Below are 21,373 nucleotides of genomic sequence, written 5' to 3' on the forward strand. Positions count from 1 at the left end.
TAGGTTGCATATTTATGATGTCATTAATTATTTACAAAGTAACGACAAGCTCCCGACTGTTTATACTCGCATTATTAAATTACTAAGCTTGAACGATTTGTTGTGTAATATATTACAAATTTCCATAATTATTAATTTAATATAAGATAATTTGAGATCTGTCCGCCTCCGTAGTGTAACCTCAGCACGCTCGGCAATCGTACTGTAGGTCTCGGGTTCGATTTCCAAGGGGGGGGTGTCAAATAAATATATTAATATTCATTCAATGTTACCCTGGACTGGTACCAAAAGCGGAAGGCTGATCATCTTTCCTTAGTGTGTTAACGATCAAGATAACACTGCGTTTATATGATGCAGTGCCCTATGCACCATCAGGTGCGGATGAGGGTTTTGAATTGAATTTTTAATCGTGACAGGTGACATTAAAACATTCATTTATCGGATTATATATTCAAACCAAATCATATTAAATAAAATTAATTCTAAACATTGATGTTCCAACAAATATGAAGAAGAATATGGAACTTTAGGTATTTACAGGGCTTACGATCTATCATAGGCTGATTTAAGCGATCACTTTATACATGTGTAACATTCACCATTCTACCCACGATTGAGAACAACACTACTCAAAATTCAGAAGCAATGTTTTCTTGACCTTTAACTAATATATGTATATCTTTCATAATACTAATATATATCGTTTAATATATATCAACGTGAAGAATCACTTATATTTATTATGACCACCTGAGAATTGAGCTCGGGATCTCTAGCATCGTAGTCAAACGCGCTTACTACTAACGGACAAAGGACCTTGGAGCACTTTGCTAAAAACTGCAAATAAATATTTTTAAAATTTGAACTTAAATTGCCCGTAGGATTATAATTATTATAAGCGCAGTTTTTCAAGAATAAATCTAAATAAAGTATACTCTATATAAACAATACCTAGTATGTATACTCTTTACATACAATTATATTCTTCCAAATTCCAAATCAAATTTATAACTCTTATAATATTTATATAAATGTGTAAAATAATAGTTTTAAATATAACAGAGTAGGCAAACCTAATTATTTTGTTGATTAATGACCCGTTTTGGACGCTTATTTTTTAAAATATGTAACGAACTTGAACAAAATTCCTCGGTCTTATTCTGAGAAAGAAAGAGGGTTAATTCTCCCACAGTAGCTACTCCATCACCGTTTAACAGTTTGCAGTCTGCGAAATCTGCATAATTATTTGATCGTTCCCATGCGTAATGATTTTCACGCAGGGTTGCATTCAGAATAAGCTCAACCTTAATATGTATAATAATTTTAACAAGTTTGCATATTTACAGGGCTTACGACCTGTCATTGGTAAGTTATACATGTTTGACACTCGCCATTTTACCCACAATTGTAAGGTAAAAAGAAACTTTATTTACTCTACATAAAAAAAGTAGAATTAAGAGTCTTCTTTAGAGTATGTATATATGTATACTTAAAACGTTCCCAAATGTATGGAAAGACTGGGTATTTATATATAATTAAAATAATAAAACCCTTATCCGCACCCCAATGGTGCATAGGGCACTGCGTCATATAAACGCAGAGTTATCTTGATCGTTTACACACGAAGGAAAGCTGATCAGCCCTCCGCTTCAGGTACCAGTCCAGGGTAATATTGAATTAATATTACAGTGAAAAAATCACATATATTTGTTTGACCCCCCTTGGGAATCGAACCCGGGACCTCCAGAACGGTGGCCGAGCGTGCTGACCATTACACAACGGAGGCGGACATTTTTATATAGAACGCTCCAAAGTGTATGGAAATTGCAGGTATACTTAGAACACTCCAAAGTATATCGAAAGAGTAGGATACTTGAACGCTCGAAAATGTATGGAATGTGCAGTTATCCTTAGAACGCTTTAAAGTGTATGGAAAGAGTAGGTGTACTTATGGTAGAACACTCCAAATTGTGTGGAAAGAGTAGGTGTTCTTTTAATACTGTAGGTAGATTTTTTTTATATCATGGATATATATTTCTTTTTACACAATTATAAAAGATATGCCTCAACTGGCGCTTGGCTTATAAATGATATGATTAAATTCTCCTGTAAAAAGTACTCTATTTAAAGATGTTTATAAAATTAAACACTAAATAATATTTAAATAAACTAAAACTAAATTTAAAAAAATCAGTTTTAATTTGTACCAGAAGATGAAAACAATTGTCGTTTTCGAAACTAGTCGTAAATAAAAAAAAAACTCAATAAAGTGTATTATTCAAGTGTTTAATTTTAATAAAATAATCAAGTCATTCCACAAAGTTAATGCCGAATCAATAAAAAAAAAAAAAACATGTATGTATGTACGTACTTTTAATGTTTGAAATTCTAGGTTTGAGTTGCAACTTGAACTTTTATAAATTATAATAACCTTCTTTAGATTTGGAAATAGTTTTTTTTTCATTATTTGTGGTAAAATCTATCCATGTTAAATTTAAGGTTTGCTTAATAAATACCACTTCATTAAAATCTATTGTAACACGTGTTTCGATGCATTCCGCATCATTTTCCAACACTTATCTGCGTGACGAATAGCCGTAAAAGTCTTCATACATTGAAGTAGCTTTTGTTTGGAAACCTTATATAAATATTTTAATTTGATTGGAGTGATTTGGCTATAAAATTTCCATATTCGCTGGAGAGGTATACTAATATTATCATAATTAGGCGCTGCCACAGCGGGTCAACGTACTTCCGAGACATCAACGTGTTTTAAATAATCATTCCTTGACTTTTTAATTAAGTTTTCGAACTCTTAAATTGTGAATTAATCTCGTGATGGCGATTATTTTGTTTACGGGTTCGATTCGGATGTAATAGTTTTCGGCGCAAATTTATTATTATTTTCAAATTTATTGCGTAAGTTTCTTGAATGTTTTTTGCAGATACTTTGAGGCACATTTTAAAAACTGTATAAAATTAAACAACTTTGTTTTAACCATTTTTAATAATAAAAAAGTGGTGAAAACAAAGTTGTTTAATTTTGTAAAGTTTATTACGTAAGCTTTACATGAATAGTAATATCACTATGTCAGGGAGGAGTAGCAATGTATTTTAAATTCACAACATTTTGAGTGTGTCCAAATACTTGTTCACAAATTTGAATTATCTCCTAATAAGAGTTTTTTTATTATTTAAAAAAGAGAAATATTTGTGTTTTTATTATATACAAAAATACTTCAATTTCATACTATTTCTGTGAGCCTAAGCAGCCCATTGTAAGAAATAGATATCATATTGTGGTGGAGTGGGTTCGAACTGAGCATCTCTGACTCAAGAGTCCGCGACAATTACCACGGGACCACAACCCGAAGTTAGTATTTTATATTATTTTTTGACATGAGATAAAGAAGAATATGGAAGTCTAAGCATTTGTGTGGCTTATGACTGTCATAGGTGCGTGACTGGTTTAAGTGATCACTTTATACGTGTAACATTCACCATTTCTACCCATGATACACTACTCAAATTCTTGGAATTTCTAGATATATTGATCTAAATCGAAACAAAGTGTTTGAATTCAAAAGAATTTCACTAGAGACATCTAAAGTGGGATGAGAGAAGCTTTTTATTAAAGAAAAGCTCTTTTTTGTATGTGAGGTCCGAATCCTGGCTTATATTCACATACCTACTCGAGAAACGCTAGATTTATTTTTTATTATTTATTTTAGCTTATAATTTGACCAGTAAATTTATTTACAACATTTTGAGTGTGTCCAAACACTAGTTTACAAATCCAGATTATCTCCAATTAGGCGCCATCATTTACAATTTTTTTTGACATCTTAACATATGTAGATGAAGAAGAATATGGAAATTATATTTCATACTTTTATTCATCTATGTATGTTGAGATGTCAAAAAAATAATGTAAAAATAACTCCTAATTGGAGATAATCCAGATCTGTGAACAAGTATATTGGACTCACTCAAAATGTTGTAATAGTTTTCAGCGTGAATTTACTGTTATTTTCAAATTTATTACTTAAACTTTACATAAATAACAATATCAAAATTTCAGGGAGGAGTCGCAACGTATTTTAAATTCAATTGGTTATAAAATTAACACGAAAGTAATTAATCGGCTTCCTGCGTCCGTGAACTTTGAAAAGAGGCAATTTTAAATTGCAGTAATAGGCCATTACCCGCGAATAACTGGTATTTAAATTACTCGTGTCAGTAAATCTTATCTTGCTGTAATTTTATTTTAGTACAAAATCTCGTTAAAACTAGCGTATTATATTATTATAATATGAATACCGACGCACAGGAAAGATGAACATTCATAAATCATTGCCTAGAACCCCTGCATTAAATAACTTCTGATATTGCTTCCGCGGAATTCGTAATTTTAAGTACTTACGAGTAGTTATCTAGCAAATATAAATAATTTTACTACCTAATACTTGGAAATGCTTAAAATATAAATGGATGCTGTTGGATGAGTGTTGGACATATGGTAGCATTAGAGCTCAGAGTCGGGGCTTATTATAACAAACACACATATTGGTATTTAGATAAAAGTTTTAAATATAAATTGATGGTGTTATATTAGAAATGCAGCATTAGAACTCAGTGTCGGGGTTTCTTGTAACACATTAATTGGTATTTAGATAAAGGTTTAAAATATAAATGGATGCTGTTGGATGAGTGTTGGACATGTGGTAGTATTAGAGCTCAGAGTCGGGGTTTTTTTGTAACACACACACACTTATTGGCATTTAGATAAAGGTTTAAAATATAAATAGAAGCTGTTAGATGAGTGTTGGACATGTGGTAGCATTAGACCTCAGAGTCGGGGTTTCTTGTAACACACACACTTATTGGAAGTTAGATAAAGGTTTAAAATATAAATGGATGATGTTGGATGAGTGTTGGACATGTGGTAGCATAAGATCTCAGAGTCGGGGTTTCTTGTAACACACACACTTATTGGCATTTAGATAAAGGTTTAAAATATAAATGGATGCTGTTGGATGAGTGTTGGACATGTGGTAGCATTAGAACTCAGTGACGGGGTTTCTTATACCACACTAATTAGTATTTATATAAAGGTTTAAAATGTACATAAGTGCTGTTGGATGAGTGTTTGACATGTGGTAGCATTAGAGCTCAGTGTCGGGATTTCTTGTAACTAACTTTTTGGTATTTACATAAAGGCTTAAAATATAAATGGACGCTATTGTATGAGGTTTGGACATGTATATTGGTATTTGTTGCCTACGAGAAAATTATAGAGCTGTGTAAATACCCAGTATTTCTCTCTGTATTATTCGTCTATATTGAGATATCAATATTTAGAATGAATTTTTTACTAAAAATTTGGTATAAAAATATAATCCGATACATAACATATGTTTTACATTACTTTTTAAATTGGATAAATTAAAAGCTTCATAAAAAAAGCTTACTCAAATTAACCCTAAAGTATCCTATTATTAAAGTATTCTGAGGAGAAAATTACAAGCTACTGCAACTGATCATCAACTATAAGATCGAGGGTCGAAGAGGTGTTAGAAGAAGGCGGATCTCCTGGCTCCATAATATACACGAGCGGACATGAGTGCAGAGCGTCGAGAAGCTGTATCAGACTGCTCAAATCAGGAACACATTCTCACGTGATAGTCAACCGTAGATACTGCCTCGAACTCACACATGAAGCGACGTGTGAATTATACGATAGAATGTGTCAATCATTAGAAGAATGGTAATTGTTACACGTGTATAAAGTATTCACTTAAACCAGCCTACGACAGGTCATACGCCCTGTAAATACCCAGACTTCCATAGGCTTCTTCATCTACGTTGAGATCTCAAAATATATATCTACATATAGTATAAAAATCTATTGAATCGATCGAACGCTTACCCGCACCCCAATGGTGCATAGGGCACTGCATTATATAAACGCAGTGTTATCTTGATCGTCCAACCTAGGGAAATATTGAATAAATATTAGAGTGAAAAAATCACTTTTATTTATTTGACCCCCCCCTGAATCGAACCCGGGACCTCCAGCCTGCTGACCATTACACTACGTAGGCGGACTACTACTCTTTTGAATACTTTATTAAATTGATTTCGGAAAGAATCTTGATGATTTATTCAGCATAAAAAACTGTCAGTTATTGATTGCCTGTCACACAAATTATCGAATCAAAATATAAGTTAGTCTTTATATCTGTGTTAATCAATAATAATATTTATTAAGGCTGGCGTGGAAGCGGAAGCTGCGAGCTATCTCGGAATGTTCGGGTATGTTCGCTGAAATCACCATCCATTTTGGAGAACCGGTAACAATAAATAATACCTCACTTTTAAATACGGTCAATCGAAGCACGGTTAGTTGCCAACTTTATCTGCGACCATTAATCTCGACTTCTCGTGGTTACTGTTATGGCGATGTATGTATTTACCGGTGATATAAGTGCTCACATATTAAGCATCATATAAATTATACTACCATATCAACGACTCTCAACTAATAACTGAAATTACACGTTGCATTAAAAACTGAAGAAAATTGTAATAGTTTTTTTTTAAACTATCAAGTCTTGGATTCCATAAGGCAGAAAACGGTTTATCGTTGCAGTTTAGATAACTTTAACATTATTTTTTATGTTAAGGGGATACAAAGCAAACAAAGTATTTAATTTCTTGAATGTTTTCCGAAGATACTTTGTGGCACATTTTATAAACTTTATAAAATTAATTGTCTTTGTTTTCGCCACTTTTTTTGCTAATACAATTTAACCTACCGGTTTCGACACTATCTTGTCATCATCAGGGTTTATTTTAAATCAAATACATTAACAACCTCGCCAAAAACTTCCACACACTCTGTAAAAATCCTAAATGTAGGATTTTTATGGAGTGTTAGGAAGTTTTTGGTGAGAATATTTTAATTTTCATAATGTTTTTGATTTAAAATAAACCCTGATGATGACAAGGTATTGTCGAAACCGGTATATTAAATTGTATTGATAAAAAAGTGGTGAAAACAAAGTTAATTAATTTCATAAATTTTATAGAATTTAATCACCGGCCATTGAATTGATTGAAATGACACGTCTCTTAACGCCCGATTTTTTTAAAGAAAGTATATCGGATATTTTTTTGGTTTTTTAGAATACATATGGAAAAAATATTTTTATACATTTTTTTAACTCCTCACCCTTTTGATAATTCTTTTCTTTTCATAACCATAAATTTTTTTTTAAGAAAAACTTATTTTTTTAATGCAAAAACGGTGTTTTAAGATAAAAATCAATTGCGTAAAATGTTACCTGGATTTAGAAAAAATAAGTTTCGACTTGACGAATACTGGGCCTTAAGGCTGGAATCTCGAACATTCAAATTAGAACGCGATTGACTGCGCTAGAGCTAGACGCCTCTCCGCAATCATTTAAAAAAATAATATATATTGGAATAAAACTTTAAAAAAAAATTGAATGTTTTTTTAACTTTGTTAAACTTTCAATAACTCATTTCTTTTCAATACCATATATTTATTTAAAAGAAAATAAAACAATTTCAATGCAAAAATGGTGTTTTAAGGAAAAAATTCAACTACGTCAAATGTTACCGGGGTTTAGAAAAAAATAAATTGCCATTTAACGTATATTGAATATTAAGTAACGTATACCAAGTTCACGGGATCTGACCAAAGCAAAGCCGCACATAGAAAAATGTTTATTATTATCCCCTGTTTATTTGCCGGCTGGTTAAAGAATTCGTTTAAAGAATCGACAAAGCAAGTCACTCTGACTATTTTTTGTAACTGATATTACCTCGCAAAAGTACGTTAAACAAAAGTCATGGTGCGTTCAAAAATTGCGGTGATAGACGATTCCGCTTCGTTTGTACCGAACAAAATATCGTTCCTAATGTATTGCCTGAGATATACATATTTTGACCATCACCCGATACATACCATATGTGATCACCTAGCTAGTGGGTGTATGAAATATTTATTCAACTTTTTTTTTCTCTTCCGAATCTCGTTACTTCCCATACTACCAAGAGTTCATATCCATAATTCATCCACTCATTGTGCTACCAACTACCACGCACATTTTAAAAGTAAAGTAAATCATTGTAAAATAATTTTTATTAACTTTATAAAATTAAACAACTTTGCTCTAACCACTTTTTATTATTGGTACACTTTTTAACCTATCGGTTTCGACAAGAACCTTGTCATAATCAGGGTTTATTAAATTGTAAAACATGAAAAACATTAAAATACTCAATTGCATTCCCTTACCAAAAACTTCCACACACTCTGTAAAAAATCCTAAAATTCTTGGTAGTAAAAAGTGTACTTATAATGAAAACTGGTTAAAACAAAGTTGTTTAATTTTATAAAAATTATAAAATGTGCCACAAAGTATTTGCAAAAAACATTCAAGATTTTTTTTTATTATTTATATATTTATTTAATGTAAGTACATTTTTTTACAATTAAATACAATATCTATATTTTCTTCCCTTCTACCCTTCTAACCCTTATCCGCTCCCAATGGTGCATAGGGCACTGCATCGTATAGAAGCAGTATTATCTCGATCGTTAAATACACGAAGAAAGGTGATCAGCCTTCCGCTTCAAGTACCAGTCCAGGGTTATATTAACAGAACGAGGACGGCTGAAAAAGACTTGATCAGATCGATCAGAACCTAAAATCTGGCGGCGCCAAAAGTCTGCGTAATCGGAAGGCATACAGATGTAAAGATATAAAGGAAGCTAGAAATGTATGTCAGGATAGACGAGAGTGGCATTTCATCCTCTCTGCCTACCCCTGCAGATAAACGGCGTGATGGTCAAAAATCATTAATTTTCAGTTGTGCATGTTTTCGGAATGCCCAGAAAATATACTATATCCCAGCAAAAGCGGCATATTTTTAACTTAATATTTATCCGCCACAGGGCAGAAAGTGTTGTTTTTGCATTTTGAAGAAAAAGTATTGTTTAATTATTTTTTTAATTTTACTAAATATTTTTCAAATGGAGAAAAAACATTCAGACTTTACCTAAAAAGATCTGTTGCACAGTAAAAAGTTCAATAAGTGGCTTGATATTTATTTTTAATACATTTTACTATATTTTTAAACTTTAAAAGCGATCTCCTGAAAAATCAAGTTTTTTGATATTTGACGTTGTTGAAAGGAGTGAGCGATATGTACTTCTGTAAAGTAAGTAGGCTACACTGATGAAAGAAATAACTTAGTCAAGTACGTATCCATGAAGTATTATTGCTTCGTAATCAACTAATAAACATAAGAAGTACTTAGAGTGTAATATAATATACGAACCCATAGGCATCTCATATTATGTATACATGCATATACATATCTTGCATAGTAAGAAGATAATTAATTCAAATACCTCAATAATAATAAATAAATAAAACTTTTTAATGACGTTGCGGTGAGTATTTGCTTCAAAATTCCACGAGTCACCGAATGCTTACCGATAAACCACTAAGAGTAAAATTGTAAAAAAAAAGTTTTTATACTTTTCACTTTCCAGCATTGATATGTAACTTAAAACTTAAGGAATGATGAAATTTACACATCATGGAAATGAAGTTTTTTTGTTGGTGTCTTATATCGCGATTTATTAAGGGAAAGTAAAATAATGCGGTAAAAAACAAAATAGTAAAAATGAGACCAAGCCATTTTTTTAAAAGCTCTATCCTTACCCAAAAATGCACAAAGCACTGCATCGTATTGACGCAGTGTTATTGTGATGCAACTTATACTTGCCTTTAGGCAATGTGGTCAATCCAGCGCTTCAGGTGCCATTCCAGGGTAAAATTAAATAAATGTAGTGAAAAATTACATATAAAAAAATCAAACCATTCAGTACTTAAGCGTAAATCTTTTATATTTGGTCATATAAAGAATCTCTAATAAAATCGCGATGACAGCTATAAAAATCACATACACAAAGTGTAATGACATACAAAAATATCTTTTCGCTTTTCATATAGCATTTATTCATATTCCCAACATTTTGAGTATGTCCATATACTTGTTCTGAAATCACTTCAAGTGTTCTTAACAACATACAGCAATTTAAACACGTAAAACGACATAACTAAATACTTATTCTTCACATCAATATAAAAAATTTAAAAAAAATACTGATAAAAAAATGTATGTTCTTTTAATATTAAAAATGCTTAAATTTAAGTCCGCCTCCGTAGTGGAATGATCAGTACGCTCGGCTACCGTACTGGAAGTCCCGGGAAGTACCTACGTGCATACAACACACACACCTACTTATGTTTATATATATGTATATATATATATATATATATATATTTATATTTCATATATACATATATTTCAATAATTTGTTGTTTAATTATATAGAATCACCTAAATAAATGCAAAGACTGAAATAATTTACGGACACTTTGAATTCCGATGCACCTAGCAACCAGAAGCTGTAAATAAATTTTGGCATAAGAATTCACCCATCACGTTATCAGTAATCGTTATTGGTGTCATATTAATATGATTTAACCCGCGGCCATTCCTCTGTCCGCGCGAGGAATGTGTGGGCCCGAGTGTGTGTACGTCCACGAGAATATGTGTAATGTTACGTAGCCCGCGCGAGCCGAATGCGGTGCCAGGTAGCTGGTCGCAGGCTCTCCGGCCGCCCGTAAACAGTTATCTAATTTAAATAACACGACCAATAAGTGGCACAACCTCGCTGGGGTGCTTCGGACGATTCATCACTGATCAAAATTAAACTTGTGAATGACACTAATATTCAATTCGTACGGGAGAAAAAAAAAGTTTAATAATTATAATTATGAACAACCTAAGAAAATTTTTATTCCATTAGTTTTGTTGATATTTTGAAAATATGACGATTTTTTTAAATTTAAATTTCAAATTTTTATTTCTTTAGTTGGCTTACAAAACTATTTTTACACTTAGTTTACATCATATATACATCTTCTTACAGTAAACAAAACATTTATTTTAAAATTCTTTCAGACTCTTTTCATTCTTCATACATTCAGGCATCTCATCATACATTTTCAAAAAAAAAAATTTTTTGAACTCTTGTATGCAATTTTTTGTTCAAGAAATATCAGTTTTATTTTATTCTTAGAAAAAAAAAAAAAAAAAAAAATATATATATATGTATATATATATATATATATATATATATATATATATATATATATATATATATATATATATATATATATATATATATATATATATATATATATATATATATCTATATATATATATATATATATATATATATATATATATATATATATATATATATATATATATATATATATATATATACATATATTGTATATGTATGTATTTAATATACATTAAACATTTTTAGTTATAAGATGGATTTTTTAAAAAGGAATAACCCGCATGTGTCTATTTTAGATGCTTATCTGCAGGTAAGATAGTAAGGATAGGGAAGGTAAATTTGACCCAGACCAATTGAAAAAAGATCTTTCTTGAATTCATTTTGCAATTGGCGGGAATTGAACCCGCGTTGTAGTTGAGCGTCTACCCAACTACGCCATGGCGCCTGTCAATTGATCGACACACGATGCCTATGCTTAAAATTATTAAATAACACACACTTTTCACATAGGGTTGGCACCTAATTTGCCTTTCGCTGAGGTTTTTATTTGCTATAACTGGATTTAGTGCACCATTCATATTCCTTTCTATATCAAAATCAATCTTACCATTACTAGAAAACATATTTCAATAATGTACAATATCATTTACCTGTGTTATTTATTGATTCGGCATTGACTTTGAGGAATGACATGATTATTTTAGTAAAAATTAAACAGAAGATGAAAACCATTGTCGTTTTGGAAACTAGTCGTAAATAAAAATAAAACTCAATTCAGTGGATTATTCAAGTGTTTAATATTTACTAAAATAATCATTTACCTGTTCCAAAATTTCCTTATTTATTTCTAATTGACATCCAGATTCATCTCTTTCAACAACCATAACTTTGGATTTGTCAATAATCAGCAGAAAATAACTTTTTCTCTCTCAATAATGATTGAATACTAGAATGAAAGTGTTTAAATGATTCTCGATTTATCATTGTAGAATCTACTACTTTTCCGGAGGAAAAAAGTTGTTCTTTTTCCATTTTCATAATATGCATAAATTACGATGATTGATTTCTCTTAAGGCCTATGCAATCAATCACCTAACCACCGACGGGGAAGAATGACCTTGCTAGAACGCTCGCTATGTAACTATATGCATACGTATGAATGTATATACTAGAATGGATCTTTGTCAGACGGGAGGAATATATAAATTAACATACTCAACCTATAAAAGATTGTATTAGACTCATTTTGTGTTTATAACACCCGATATAATTCATATTTTCATTCACTATTTTCTTTTAAAAAATTGGCCTACGAAAAAACGTTGTTTTAGTAAGTTGGTAATGAATGACGTCACATAAACGATGGACTTATTTTAATATTGGTAACATTGCTAAATTATTGGCGACTCTATTTGTTGATGTGTATGGTCCACCCTCCCACCCCCTCCCCTCATATTTGTACAACACAAATGGTAGTGTAGTGGTAAACAAACTACTACTATTACGCTCTATAAACCATAGACAATAAAATATATGACGTCATAAATCGTTCGATGACGGAAATTTGATGACGTATGCGACGCACGTTTTATTTCAATACCTAAAATTTAAACGTTAATATCTCCGTTAGTTCCCTACAGATTTCAATAAGAATGTGATCGATAGTCTTGTGATTTTTTATTTTAATTTATTAGCCAATAATTTAACATCCTTACAAAGGCATATTCTACAAAAGTGTTTCAAATCCATTCCTGGTCTTTAATTTTATTGAATCTTTGATTGGACACTTTATTGAATATTATTGTGTAAAATTACGATATTCTAAGCGTAAGGTGAATATAAACCAAGTACTTAAACTTAAAAAAATGTCTAATTTGATAAGCCCTTCATTAATTGATGTTAAAAAATATTAATTTAAATTGTAAGAGAATACCATGCCCTTCAATCAATTTTTGCCTGTCAATAGTACAAATACATAATCAGTATTTATTAGTATCGTTTGTGTGTTTAAAAAAATAGCGTCAGGTAATTATGTGATTCCGAAGGTCACAATATAGTGATTTATCACTAAAATATTTATTTAAAATGGACTGGTTACTCTGGACTTGTTACTTTTATATTAGTAATGTAAACTATGCAAGTGACATCAACGCATGTTATGCGCAACCCGTCAAGCGTTTATTTAATGTGATCCATTTTCAAAGACAAGCTTAAATAATAAATCTTTACTGACGCAAATATAATTGATTGAATTTTTGAATTCAATAATAATAAAGTATTGATTTGTACTAAAATATTTATATAAAAATACATGATTTATATTAAGTAAAATATTAAGTGATTATAAAATATTTAAGCAAGTGAAAAGATCTTATCAAATAAATGATGCAAATATTTTATTGACAGGCGCCATAGCGTACTTCGGTAGACGCTTTACTGCGAAACTGGCGTCTCGGGTTCGATTCCTCCCCAAGTGGAAAATAAAATCAAGAAATAATTATCAATTGTTTTGGGGTTTGTGATGTATTTTTAACATTTACCTTCCTTATTCTTACTATCTTACCTGCAGACAAGCCTCTTAAAATAGAGGCTTTGCGAGTAATTCCTTTAAAAAAAATCAGAATAGATGTTCATTTTGAAATATAAATATTTAGAAGTTCTGGGGTTTTACAAGTGCTATGACCTGTCGTTTGCTGGTTATAAGGTTACATATGCATATAGCAATATTCGCTTTTCCATCAACGATTGACAACCTTATTCTTTATTTTTCAAAAATTATGTATTAAATATTACAGTGATAGGAACGCCTCAATAAATCCATCATCAATATCAAACAACACAAAAATGTAAAAAATTTTTACAATTGAACACAGTTTCGAAATTTGATCAAATATATAGAACTTTCAAGAATTTTTCAAGAGCTCTTTGCGGTGGACATGTGGGGCGAATGGATAGCGAGAGAATGACTAAGAAAATATATGTGGCGAATGTGAGAGGGAAAACAGAACGTGGACGACCGAAAAAGACTTGGTACGATCAGATCAATCAGAACCTAAAATCTGGCGGTGTCAAAAGTCTGCGTAATCGGAGGGCATGTATGACTAGATGTATGGATGTGAAGGAGGCGAGGAGTGTATGTCAGGACAGAAGAGTGTGGCGTTCCATCCTCTCTGCCTACCCCTGCGGGGAAACGGCGTGATGGTAGTAGTAGTAGTAATAGTAGAATTTTTGAGTATTGTGGTTGTCAATCATGGGGAGAATTGGAGAATGTTACGCGTGTGTAAAGTGATCACTTAAGCCAGCCTCTGACGGTCGTAAGCCCCGTAAATGCCCAGACTTCCATATTCTTCTTAATCTGTGTTGAGATGTTAAAAAAAAAAACAATTTGAAACGAGATGTTTATCACGCAAAAGCAAAAGTTTAAAAAATAATACCATTGTTCTGAATTGTTATTGTTAAGTTAGTACCTACTTTAAACAAGAAATATTATTCGCATCATTCACAAATATTTCTCTACTCAAATAAATAAACGCAGTCTTGAGTAGGCGGCCACATATTCACTTCACTTTCACATTTCTAGGGGGAGTTAAATGATAGTTATTATTTTTCTCGTTTCATTCTAACAATGGATATGCCAGTACCAACTTTTACAAAAAAAGGTTGGTGTATTTGGAAAAAAATTACAATGAACATGCCAGTACCTACTTTAAAAAAAGGTAAGTGTATTTGGGAAAAATCCACATTCGAATACTTATTCAAAAATGATCAATTTTGAATTAGTATTCGAATTTGGGTGTTTTTCAAATACACCAACTTTAAAAAAAAAGTAGGTATGGGTTTTGGTATTATTTACAAATATGATTTGAATTTAATTTTGAACCAAAGACTTAACTAGGATTACAGCATCGTTAAGATTAAAATTTTGGAACCATGCAATATTTTTACACAAACTAAATATTGGCTAAATGCGGTTGAAATGCAATCTCACAGATGAATGTGCGGCAAAACGATGTACTATACATGTTCGAATGGTGAAATAAGGACGGAATGAATACAAAGTTGAGATAAGCGTTATCGATAAAATTAAGAAAGGTGTGTTGAGGTGGTTTGGACATGTTTTTATGAGGCGAATGTAGTTGAAAAAGGGAGCAGAGGAAGACTGAGAAAAAAGTATGTCGAATACTTCAAAGTGGTCTAACTAATATTTTTTTTCTTCATATTTTGAAATATAATAAATCAGTATAAAACATTAATAAACAATATTAGGAAAGAAAGGAAAAACAAAGGAAGAATGGATATATCTAGACTGGTGGGGGAATGACCCGAGCTGGATTCAGGCAAATCACTATAAAAAGTTTCGTGTACGATGTGATCGAAACCCGGATTCGTGCAAATCACTGCGTCAGCAAAATACCTATCCCAATTGTATTCGGGCAAATCATACAAGGGTTTAACTATGCAGTTTATAAGCGAGTTATTACAAACTAATGAAACATGAACATCGACATTTCTTCCACGACTATAAAACAGATTACGTTCTTGCTACACAAATAAATGATTGATTCGCGTGACCGCAAGCAGCTTGTACAAGTGTCAGCAGAGATGCAATTATCACCGTTTACAGCAAATTACTTTATTATATGTAACGAGTCGAAGATAAAGTGAATTGCTTCCCTTGATCCTGTATTCCCACATACCGGGAGCAGCAGTGAGCCGATCGGATAATGACGCGTTCAGTGCAAACATTACATATATGCAGTTTATCCAGTTGCCATGAAAATGAACTTTTTACTTTACAGCATTTTGAGTAAGTTCAAATATAAAAATAGTATTTTGACACACTTAAAATGTTGTAAATAAATAAATTGGTCAAATCATAAGCTGAAAAAATTTTATTTTTATTTTTATTTTTACATATTTTAAATTTATTAACATAAATTGTATACATTTATGAAAATCACAATTTTAAACATATTTTATAAAAAAATGTAGAGACCCACCAAGCTACCTTGTGTGTTTCGTTGGTGGAGTTCTTTTTTAATACATTTTTCATTGTTTTTAACTTTTTAACCTAATATACACACAAAAAAGAGAGAAAAAATGAGATGAAAAACATTTTACAATTAAACACAACATTTTACAATTACAATTAAAATGGTATTTTCTGGCATTTCTCAAGTATGTGGATATAATCTCATCCCATCATAGATGTCTCTCGTGTAGTCTATCGAGTTCAAGAATTGTGTATTGAGTTGAATCAATATATTTAGAAGTTCCAAGAATTTGAATGTCATGGGTATAATTGGTGAATGTTACACGTGTGTAGTAACCACTTTAACCAGCCTATGTCGGTCGGAAGCCCTGTAAATGCCCAGACATCTATATTATTCTTCATCTTTGTTACATATATATATATATATATATATATATATATATATATATATATATATATATATATATATATATATATATATATATATATATATATATATATATATATATATATATGTATCTATATATATATACAAATGTATACCTATTGATATAAATAATGACCTCAAGCTTTTTTGTAAAAGCTGAAATTTGTTTACTTCTTTTTGTGCTGATCGTTATCTTGTTGGCGTTGTTTGCCCACCAAAGATGGCAGCTAAATTATGATTACTCTCCGTACACACGTTCTCCAATAACATCGGCATTTTTGCGACTTGCACCGTGTCCTGCTTGTTATGGTGCCCTATCTTTTCAATCTTAAGGATATTTTATACTCACCCATTGTCAACGCCTTATCTTTACAAAGCTCCGGTGTATTAATCGTAAATATCATACTTTATCAATTTTAATGTAGCTCTGCGATAAACTGGAATATTTTATAAATATTTTATACTCGTACACGCGATCTGGGTAATTTTTCAGTTTTATTTTTCAATGAATGTTATGTTTAAAATACTTTAATGGATTGTATTTTATCATACATCAATTTTTAATTTATTCAATACATTATCTAAAATTTGTTAACAACATTTTAGTGTGTCCAAATACTAGTTAACAAATCTGATTTTACAAACTGTTTTTATATAAAAAAAGAAAAATATTTGTGTTTTTTTTATTATTAAAAAAAAATTATACTTCTGTGAGCCTAAGTGGCTCATTATATAAAATAGGTATCAAATTATGGCAGAGTGGGTTCGAACAGATAAAATCTGACTCAAGAGTCCGCAACATTAACCACGGGACCACAACCCGATACTAAAACGTAAGTCAAAATATAAGTAATTTTTATATTTTGACATCTCTACAAAGAAGAAGAATATGGTAGTCTTGGTATTTACAGGGCTTATGAACTGCTATAGGCTGGTAAAGTGATCACTTTCAACACATGGAACACTCAAAATCTACTGTCTAGATTTTATGTGTAAAAAATTCAATCAATATTCTTCTTCTTCTAACCCCTATCCGCACTGTGTTATGTTGATCGTTAATTGCATGAAGGCAAGGTGATTAGTTCTACGTTTCTGGTAACATTTCAGGGTGATGTTAAATGAACATCATATATTTATTTGATCTGCAGAGAATCGAACCTGGGACCTCCAGTTCGGTAGCCAATTGCTCTTAACACTTCATTACGGAGGTAGACAATAAATTGTTCTAGAACCTCGTAAGTAATTTTTATTTATTTAGCAGGAGCTCTTAACACAAGATAAGTACCAATTTGTATGTATAACATAAACAACAATGTGAAGAATATTACATACATGTACTTTATAAAAAACTACTATAAGTTTATAAAAAAAAAATTCAATAAAAATAAATTGTATTACCAACCAACATAACTAACAAGTGTAAGTCCCTCTCCAAGCACAAGAGCTCAGTCTCTTTATTGGAGAGAACTGCGCTTTTAATTTTAAGATTGTAAGTGGAAATGTTTAGAAAATGCATTAAAATTATAAACAAAACTATTGTTACCATAATAAAAAAAAATATATAAGTATGTGAAAATATTGTAATTCACGAATGAATTTTTTACGGCTAAGGAAATAAATATTTTGAAAAAAATCGCGATTTATACAGATAAAAATCTCTTCATATTCAAAAGTTCACAAATATGATTGCAATGTAATTAATGATAAAGAACTTATTAATAAAATATACAGTAATTTGGGGAAAAATACAAAATATTATATAAATCAAAAGACCTTCAAAAAAACAATATTAAAAAAAAATAAGGAAGAGTTAATGATTTTTTTTACATAAAACACAATAGTGTTTATTTACTTCTTAAGTATTTATATTTACGTTAAAACTATACTTGTTTGAGGATCGCAATTCATATTTTTTTTAAATGTTTTATAAATTTTATAAATTTATCATATAAATGGTTTTTATATTATTTTTCATAATTTATTAATATACTCTAGGCTTCTTTAAAAACCGACTGCTCATTGCATTCTTTCAGCTGTATTGTGTATTATAATAGGTACGCCTATAATAGTGAATACAATACACAAGAGAGCTTTAAAGCTGACGATGAGAAGTATTGACTGGCCTGCGGTCGAGCCACCTATGGTAATGGTATAAACCCGCTCCGTCGTGTTTTGGGGTAGGGAGAAGGCCCCAGAAGCCACGAGCGCTCTTTTATAGTAATGCAAGTGACAAATTATTGCTTTTAGTGATGTAAAATACTTTTAATAATGTAATGTAAAATAAAAATGATTACTGAAACTCTTATTTTTGATCGAATACCATGGTTTGAGCCCACTGTAACACAATTTGTTTTTTTTTCAAACAAACATTGCTAAGACTCACCTGAAAATAAAATTGAATTGAAATATTTATTTTTATCACGAGAGTACAAATATTTATTTTACTCATTGAAAAATAAACTTTTACCTCCTTAACCGTTTTTTTGTTAAATTTAATTAGTTTTTTTTTTAAATTATTATTTGCACATATCGCTCACTCCTTTCAACAACGTCATATATCAAAAATCGTACATTTTCAGTTGTATGTTTTCGGAATGCTTAGAAAATGTACTATATCCCAGCAAAAGTGGCATATTTTTATCTTAATATTTACCCGCTACAGGGCAGAAAGTGTTGTTTTTGCATTTTGAAGAAAAGGTAGTGTTAAATTATTTTTTTAAATTAACTTTATATTTTTCAAGTGGATAAAAAATCTTCAGGTTTTACCTAAAAAGATCTGTTGCACAGCGAAAAGTTCAATAAGTGGCTTAATATTTATTTTTAATTCTTAAAATTTAAAAACGACCTCCTGAAAAATCAAGTTTTTTTTATATATGACGTTGTAACAAGGAGTGAGCGGAATGTATTTAAATGTTATTGAAATTCTAATTGATACACGATATTTTGAGAAAATTGTCCAATCGTAACATGCATTGATCCGTAGTCCATAATTTCTAAACAAAACAAAAAATATTATTTTTAACAATTTGCAAAAACACCTTTAGGGTTGCTGACCCCTTAAGGGTTGATTTATTTAAAAAATATTATTATTTCGAATAATTATTTTTTTTAAATAAAATATTATCTTAAAATAAATCATGAAAACTTTATAATTGTCTCACACAAATGGCCCAAAGTCTAAATTTGCTGGATAGTCTAGATTATTAATTTAGAAAATATTTTTGAAAATACTTTTGTCACATTTTATTTTATTTGTACATATTTGCAAGTACGAGTATATCCGCAAAATCGATATGATGTACATATGGATTACGGCTGTGATAATATTATAAATAATTACAAATAAAATATTTGTTACAACAATATAGAACGGCATGACTCAGGTGCCGGCCAACACGACATCACACTTCAAACAGACACAGCATTCCACGATGGATCCTACGTTTACTCACCGAAATGAAACAGTCAGACTACAGGTAGAGCGAAGGTAGGCAGTGCGCGAGTAGGTACTAGGTACTGGCTACTAGCTACTGTCTACTGGCTTCTGGCTGCTGGCTACTGACAGGCTTATCTCACGTGAAGGGAACACGTGCACTGACTTCTTTCCTCTCCCAAAATGTCAACAATGTCAACTCACTACACAACGAGAACAATAAAAAATAATTACAAGTGAAATTTACAAGTTCCGCTCATTCAATGTTAACACTCGTATGATTTATTGTATTAATTAAAAATAATACGAAAGGAATAGTCTCATTCCGTATTTATTTAGAGTTACGCAATCATACAAATAATTATATATATATAAGAATAAATAACGAGTAAAGACGTAACACAACTTTACACTGTGGGAAAATAAATGTATTCAATTGTTTATCACAATCACTTATTCATCAATTATATAGGAAATCAGTAGGTTTTTCTTATAAATCAAATCAAAATTCACTTTGTTTTGTTGTTCAAATATTTGTTCCCAGTATTTTGCGCGTTTTTACGTAATTCAAACTTTAGACCTCCGATAGGTGATCGAGATTAGGATAGTTCAGAGATTCGTCGAACGTAACTCGGCGCGAAGTCAAGCCACAACTGAAACCCAAACCAGAAGGCTCTGCTACAAGCACCGGACTGTCCAAAAGCAGCCCGACGAGTCCACGAAAGCTCTGTACTAGAGACGGCACGGGCGCCTCGCATCGCACCGCGTTCGAACTTTATCGAAGCTCAGGGTCCACACAGCGCACAGGTAGACCGTTGAATCAATCCACAAACAACCGCCAAAACAAATGCATCTTCCGAGAAAGATTGCGAGCCGCATCTTTTTAACTGCAAGCCCAAAAATTGTACAATAATAATAATTGTTTTAAGGGTTCGATGTGGGGACCTACACTGATTTTTATTCCCCCTTCGAAACGCGACCGCAATGCTCCGCTGTCTTCACTTTCGGCGTAATAAAACATTGGAGAGTAAAATTAAGCTACTGGTAAAAAGTGCTACGCAACAATTTATTAAAAAAATAATCAATTAAAAGCGAACTATAGACGGTGTACAAAAGAGAAATGGAAAGCAAATGAAAAATAAAGAACAAGGCAATACATATGAGATCAAATCCTTTCAAAAAGCTGTCAGAAATCGATTCAACGACATCAGTCATAGGGTAGGTAGTAGGTAGGTACCTACTGCCTGCTTACACCTGCTTATGTTTACATTGAAAAAAATGGTCAATCCGTTTAGCTTCCTATTTTTTGTTATTCTGTGCATT

At 31.2% G+C, this 21,373-nt stretch overlaps 1 protein-coding gene across 3 annotated transcripts in view; it reads right to left on the reverse strand.

The window, feature by feature from the left end:
* The window catches only part of LOC148308444 (ankyrin repeat and BTB/POZ domain-containing protein 2), an 81,163-nt gene that overhangs the window by 58,775 nt on the left and 1,015 nt on the right, over nt 1-21,373 (reverse strand). Inside the window, exon 1 of one of the 3 annotated variants that reach the window (XM_088261754.1) lies at nt 20,070-20,730. The exons of 1 other annotated variant lie outside the window; for it this stretch is intronic. The gene's annotated coding sequence lies outside the window, so the exon portion shown is untranslated. Of the gene's footprint in view, nt 1-20,069; nt 20,731-21,373 lie in introns of those variants that run through there. One more of the 3 variants, XM_088261752.1, reaches the window with a different exon arrangement.

Source organism: Brachycentrus maculatus, unplaced genomic scaffold (assembly GCF_059751285.1).
Source record: "Brachycentrus maculatus isolate JH-2025_06_01 unplaced genomic scaffold, ASM5975128v1 h1tg000166l, whole genome shotgun sequence".
In the NCBI taxonomy this organism is placed as follows: domain Eukaryota; kingdom Metazoa; phylum Arthropoda; class Insecta; order Trichoptera; family Brachycentridae; genus Brachycentrus; species Brachycentrus maculatus.